The following is a 7573-nucleotide window of genomic DNA, read 5'->3' on the forward strand; positions in this document are numbered from 1 at the left end:
CTTAGTAAAGATTTAGAAAGCGAAGTCTAGTTTAGTATATACATTTTTAATTGTGAAATTTTCCAAATTTTGTTGTGACACCATTTTGAAAGTGCCTTAAAAGTACTTCTTTCACCATAGACTTAAGTTTTTTATTGTTGATTAGAAAGTTCCATCTGATATATATACAATTAGTATCAAGTTAAGTGATTTTCATTATTTTGATATTCTATTTTGCTGATCACAGTACACACCACTATCAGTTATAAATCGTAAAAAAATATAGCTTTACACTTAACAATAAAACACATGACTAAAATTGAAAAAAGTTTTATCGGTGAACTACAATATGATCTGGTACAATGGTTTCAGGTTAGATATTTTTTTTTTATAAAATAATTCTTGGTTGAAATCAATTTATTTCTAAGAAACATAAGCTTTTCTTAATAACTAATAAGTTATTTACCTACGTTGTTTGAATACGAGAATTTAATAGTAATGTTTAATAAATGAGGATTTAAGTCACTGGAATATTTTACCACTGCCTACCTTACTCCGTATAGTTAATAAGGCTCACATCTGTTTTGCCATAGGGGAAAGTATTGTTAGATTTTAAACAAATATATCTTAACAACACAAACATATTCAAGAACGAAAGGAACATCTAAAGGGCCTATAAAACTATTGGATATGTGTTGTGTTCTTAAGTCTTCATTCTAAAACATACTTACTATCTGTTGACACATAACTATTCCTCAATATTGTCTTTGTACATCTAAGCATTGGTCTTGTTTGTTACAGTCTATTACACTATGAAACAAAATTTTAACCTTTTCTTGTTCCTGGACAGAAGTTGTTATTTCCCAATTGCTTATACCCAAAGTGAATGGAAAAGACCTATTTTTCTCTTCAAACTTTGCTTTTGCGACCTGGGTAATGAAATTTTCAAATTTATCCATTTTCCAGAACATTCCAGGTAGATTCAGTGCTGAGTAGCTGACATAGAATTTTCTCGAACTTACAAGAATTTTCAAGAACTTTCTAGAATGATGTAGAACTTACAAGAATTTTCAAAAAAGTTTATGAATGTTGTAGAACTTAGGAGAATTTTCAAGAACCTTTTAGAATTTTCTAAAACTTTCCATAGTAATATATATACAGGGGCTCACCACTCACCACTTCAGTTTAGTTCTAGCTGCCTAAGTGAACACATAGACTTATCTTATTTTATCAGAGATGGCATCAAGAAGTTGCAAGCATTCTCCAGACGCATTCTGTTATGTATGTGGCCAATTTATAAAGACAAGAGCAAAAAAGTACTCTGGGACAGCATCTGCTAAGATGTATGAAGTCTACAAAGCATATTTCAGCCTGCCTGTCGATGATCAAGACAAACCCTAGGCATCTCATTTTACCTGCGGTCACTGCAAAAAAAACTCTAGAAGGTAAGATAGAAAATTTTTGCTTGCTTGAATAGTAAGTTTTTATATTATACAAATTCTAGACCTTTTAAAATTTAAATATATTTTGTTTTGTTTTTAATTTCTAATAGTATAGAAAAATATCACATATAAAATATTTTGCATAAGCCTTTTACACATTAGTTGTGGATGAAATAAATTTATTCTTCATAATAACAATTTTATTTTGTTCTTTTGCAGAATGGTACAGAGAGGAAATGAGAGCCATGACGTTTGTTATTCCAAGAATTTGGCATGAACCCACTGACCACTCAAACAATTGCTACTTCTGCATGGTAGACTCTCCCAAGCGCCGGGCTGGCAAGAATGCATCTGCTATCATGTATCCAGGCCTTCCATCATCCATCACCCCAGTGCCACACTGCCCTGAGTTCCCTGTACCCATTCCGCTAGAGGGAAAGCAGCCATCTCGAAAAACTACTCACTTCTAAACATTTTTGTATAACTTAAGTATAAATACATATAAATCTTGATTCATATATTATTTTATTCAGATCTTATTTAAACGAAAATGTGCAAATTTGCCCGTTTTTACATAGAAATATGTTAATTTATAAATTTCATTATCCAGGTCTCAAAAGTAAAGTTTGAAGGGAATAATGGCAATTTTCTGCACTTTTACAACATAAGAAATTAAAAAATAACACATACCATCCAGAAAAAAAATTTGTGTTACATAGTGTTGTACTCCGCTTAAATTCCCGTGGTGATGTTTGGCTTTGTGACACTCTCCATCTATGCCAACACACTCCTTATTCTAGTTCTGTAGCACTTCACTCAGATACTGAAACCACTTTTTCTCGACAGCCTTTGGTCACAGTTTTCTCCAACGAAGACAGTCGATTACGGCTTTTCTCCGCTTTAAAGATTTCCGTACCATTAATATTTTCTTTAAAAGTTTACAAGCTGTTTTCAAGCATAAGTTCTCTTGTAATTGCTGTCAGTGCAGAGATAAGCATACTTCTCTTATTCTTCCTCTGTAATCTAGCGTCTCTCTATGGTCAATGGAGGGAGGGTCATTCTCAGTTGAGACTAGACGTGATTTGATCCATTGTGAGATGGAGACATATATTTTGTTCGGAGGTGTTTCTCCTTGAGGTTTTGAGACTGCTTTTCTCGATGATACAGGGCATTCTGGGGGAAATTTCAGCTCAGTTTTCCATCAGTTTTCTTTACTAACTTGGCTTCTCACAAGGCCAATTTTTATCAACCAACTCTTGCTCCTTTTCTTCAACTAGTCAATCGGACTTATGAGAATTTGAGGCCTTCTCCATTTACCTTTGAATCTACTTCTTTGATGGTGTGGAAAGGTCGTAGGAGGAATAATAAGTTTTCCTTCTTCACCTAATATTGCTGCATCCTGCTGAAAGATTTACTACTTTATTACTTCACAGGATGGATATATACTGTACTCTTATTTATCTGTTTGCATGCTTTGGCTTACACTCTCCAGGTGAACGTATGTTTCTATTCCACAGACTAGATCTACTTTCGAATATGTGAGGTTCATGACTGGACCCTGCAATCACTTTGAACAGATCACATTTTCTTTGGCTCATTCTAGTAGTCAGGGAATGGCAACACCTTTTGTGCCCCAACTTGTAGGTTGGGTTCATTGCTTTATGGATCAAAATCGATTCTGCCCTTAGATTCAAGATTCCGCCACACAGGCAGACTATCGCCAATGCGCTAGCGTTTACCTTAGGTGGATGGGGTCTGTAGGAAAGAGATTGTAGCAACTGATAGACACCTAGTATTCCTTCACTGTAGATCCAAGGGTGATTCAGGTTCTAACATCAGGATCGGTCTTTCCATTCACTTCTCCACATCCATTATCCTCCCAGCCGCTGATATTTCCCCAATTATTCAATGACGTGTGAATGTGCATTCCAAGGCTATCAGTGAGTTACTGGTCACGGAAACGGTAGTAAAAAGTGATCCCATTCTTCCATTGAGTCAATCTTTCTTATTTCATCCAATTATTCAATCCTTCCAGGTTTAAAATGGAGTCTTTTTCTCAGCCTATGTTGGCATTCTTCACCAGGTCTGTGAATGACAAAGTTTGATGTTGCAGATGCATTTCTAGTGAATTCATCCTATCACTATTTGAGTTTCATGCACAGGTATCAGGTTCTGCTTTTTAAGGATTTACTTTTTAGCCTAGCATCTGCACCATATGTTTTTATAGGGTCTCGCAAGCTTAACATGTTTCAAGGAAGAATCACCCAACTACCATCGAGTTTCAGGTTAGGGAACTGACAGTTATGCTTTTTCTTATGTGGAAAGTTAAGTCTCTTTTTGCGATGTGGGCATTCCTTGAATCTCTGATTCCTTTGGAATGACATACATGCAGTCCCTTCAGTGGTTACTGTGCAACCAATAGATCATAAATTAAGATTATCGGCATCATCCTGTTTCCTTCATCAGGAGTTACATTTTAGTTCTTAAGTGGTGGTTGGATCATTTCAACACTGCCATCAGTGTAGCTATATTACTCTTCTGTCCCGAGTTGCATCTTTTCAAAGGTTCCTAACTTCAGGGATTGCATGATATTCTGAAGGTCTGTAATTCCAGAGAATGTGGATGGAAGATGAATCTTCCTTTCATATCAATAATTTAGAGCTTCTTACAGTCCAAAAGCTCTTGTTCTTGGTCTGAGTCTACTGCATTGGAATTTCATCATGAAAATATCCATCAATTCCACAGTGATCTCTAATATATTTTTGTCATTGGAGCATGGTCTCTCAGAACCTTTATTTGTTTGTTTTGGAATTCCGTGTAAAGTTACACGAGGGCTATCTGCACTAGCTGTCACTAATTTAGCAGTGTATGACTAGAAGGAAGACAGCTAGTCATCACCACCCACCGCCAACTCTTGGGCTACTCTTTTATCAACGAATAGTGGGATTGAGTCACATTATAACACCCCCACGGCTGACAGGGCGAGCATGTTTGGTGTGACGGGGATTCAAACCCGTGACCCTCGAATTTCGAGTCGAGTGCCTTAACCATCTGGTTATACTTGGCCTCAGGACCTTTGTTTTCGAACTTCGGTTATTATTTTCTATGGGGTTTACTTCAATCATATCACCCTCCAAGCTTGCCGTTTTCCTGGGGTGATAAATTTCAAGCAGGTTATCTGTCTCAGCCCAATCAATTTATTTCGACTAAATGGATTCTTCAATGTGAGATTTTCCGATGGGTTTGCTCTCAGTTTGGAATCCCAATGATCGACGCATTTATCACTTTTTGAAACTCAGTTGCAGGCAATTTTGGTTTTCAGTATTTCATCCTAGAGTTTTGGTCGTAGCTGCATTCAGTCCATACTCGATTAGATTGCATTACTATGCCTTTCCTACATTTTATCTGTTACTTAGAGTTCTGGATATAAATCGATTATATACTTAAGAGTTGTTGGTAGCTCTAGACTGACTGGCCTAACCATGTTTTTTTCTTCTGCAGTATCTTTAAGTGGGTCTACCTATTCCTCTTTGACTATCTCTGTTGAATTAACCTTGATCCAAAATTCTACATCCAAACTTTCTCAAGCTCATCAGCATTTAATTTCTAGTTGATTTGTGTGTGCCTTAATAAGTATGAATCCACTTCACCTAAACGTGCCCTTTATATCTCGTTTTTTGATTCAGGTCTTGCTTTATCTCCTGTTGTATGTAAGGCAGCTTTATCAACTACTTTTCATTATTTTATTTTAAAGATTGGAAAGTTTTTACGCTTCCGTGTTATCTAGCCTTTTTCAATAATTTAGAATAATTCTTCCCAAAATACCTTTTTCATTTACTTAACTGGGATATTAGGGTGGTATTACATGCTTTGTCTCGACATCCATTTGAATCTCTAACCTCATGTACCATGTATCACCCTTCCTCTAATGGGTATATTTGTTGCTACTGGCATAGGAATGTTGTAGATCAGAATTGTTTGCACTACATGTGTACAGGTCTATTACACCACTTTGGTTTTCTTATACCTTTCTTCCTGAGTCTCTGATAGCCATAGATGGGGATAAATTTGTCTTGTCAATTATTTTACCAGCTATTTCTCACCTCTACAACAGATGAAACACTGACCATTTTCTATGTTCTGTCAGGCACTTGAGGCAGTATGTGACTTGCACTAACTCCTTTCTAGTGATGGTATTCAGTTACCTTTTCATTATGATTCTTTGGTTTCCAGAGATATATCCCTAGGTACTTTGCAGTGAAATTGCAAATATTCTTTTTCCTTATTTTGGACTTTATTATAAGCAAGAAAACTCATTAGATTTGTTACTTTTCTACGTCTTTGGCTGCACATTTCAATTACCCACTAAGAGACATCATATGGGATGAGAAGTTTCCTTCTTCTAATGCTTGTCTCTCACATTTTGTACATTATTTTGCAGTTTTTTCTTCTGAGTGTCTTTCATTACCCTCTGTGATCATTTTAACAGCATCTGCTAAATAATAAGGAGGAATGAGTATATTTGTCCTCCTCTTCTCTCTTTCCTCTTCAGGGTCCCTTACCTCTTTTATTTTTCATTGGATCCCATTTTGTGGCGAGTGTTGCTTAGACAGCGTGCTTTTATTAATCCAATTCTGCATTAGCATTAATTTTACTATATCTCTCACCCACTGCAACAGGCTATGTAAAAATGAAGTGTTCCATAAGATCACCTAGGAGCTTACCAGATGGTATTACAATATTCTGCTGGACTGTCACTTATGGACTATCATGAGTAAAACTAAAACGAATCATCTTAATGATTGGATTAAATAAATCAGGGTCGGTTTGCTTTTCAAAATTTTGCGTAACTTGGTTCATCCATTGCACTGATTTTTTCAGATATAGGGAATCTTTGTTTTAGTGTTTTTTAATTTCTCATCGTAATTTTAGTGGTTCAGAAAGTATCATTCTATAGTTACAGGTTGGGATCCAATCAGAAGTGTATGTATTTATAACTTTGCAATCCAATTGCCATAACCACCATTATAAGGTATAGGGAGCAAGATCCTATACCTCTGCCGTATGTAGTGTAGTTTTATTACTCGTGTATCACTTATCGTGGTACACCTGTGTTTTATGCAGATGTTTTTTGTATCGGTAATGCCCTTACTGGCCCCTCCATCTTCTCAATGTGGGATTCTAGCTATGAACTAGAAGAAGGTAAATATGTTTGGAAGTTAACATTTTCCTAAATAGAAATATATTTCCAATAATACTAACCTATACTGACACTCTCTCACCCTGCTAAGAAGCTGTGTTAGTGAGTGAGATAGTGTAAATCTCGAAAAAGGTTACAGTATTTGAGCTGCCTCTTTACAGTACTAAGACAGAGGGCGCATTCACGTAAGTGAAGAGTGTCACGAGGCCAAAAATCGCCAAGAGTATTTAAGTGGTATATAAAAGATTGGAGCAAGCGATGACACAAATATTAGATGAGGCAAAATGAAGGTCGAGGAATAGCTATAAGTGTCAGAGGAAGTAAGTATACTAATAACCGATAAGTGATCAACACTATTGGTTAACTACCTAGGACGAAGTTCATCTCTCGGTGACATTTCAGCACGACTAATTTATTTGCTGAAGCTTTAGCTGAACAGTGAAAATCGTAATTTGGAGCATCTCGAGAGATGTACATGGTACAAGAAGACAATTTATCTATTAATTGTTTACGGAATTCTGTTAGGTGTGGTTAATATGTGCATTTCAATGTACCATTTACAGTTCAATGGTTTAGGCACTGATATATTATTTCGAAAATAAGTATAAAAATGTGCAAATTGTTGAATTTTCTTACTGTTGACCATTTGTATTTAGCCTAAATCGGTCTTTGTTTATAATGATATGTAGTCTAGGGATATTATCTAAGTCGTATAAGTTCTTTCCAAGACGTCTTAATTCTACTTATTTCGGTAAATACTAACAGAAACATGGCTAATAAGAAGCTTTATGAATTATACGAAAGATGTTCCTTGTACTCTTCCTTCTTATATAAATGACACGACTCACTTTATCACAAAACAAACCAATGTCAGGTCACTTACCTCGTAACAGACTACTGTATGCAGTGGATGTTTCTTCTTTTACACTAATATTCCACATGATGAAGTATT

Source organism: Tachypleus tridentatus, chromosome 9 (assembly GCF_004210375.1).
Source record: "Tachypleus tridentatus isolate NWPU-2018 chromosome 9, ASM421037v1, whole genome shotgun sequence".
Lineage (NCBI taxonomy): Eukaryota > Metazoa > Arthropoda > Merostomata > Xiphosura > Limulidae > Tachypleus > Tachypleus tridentatus.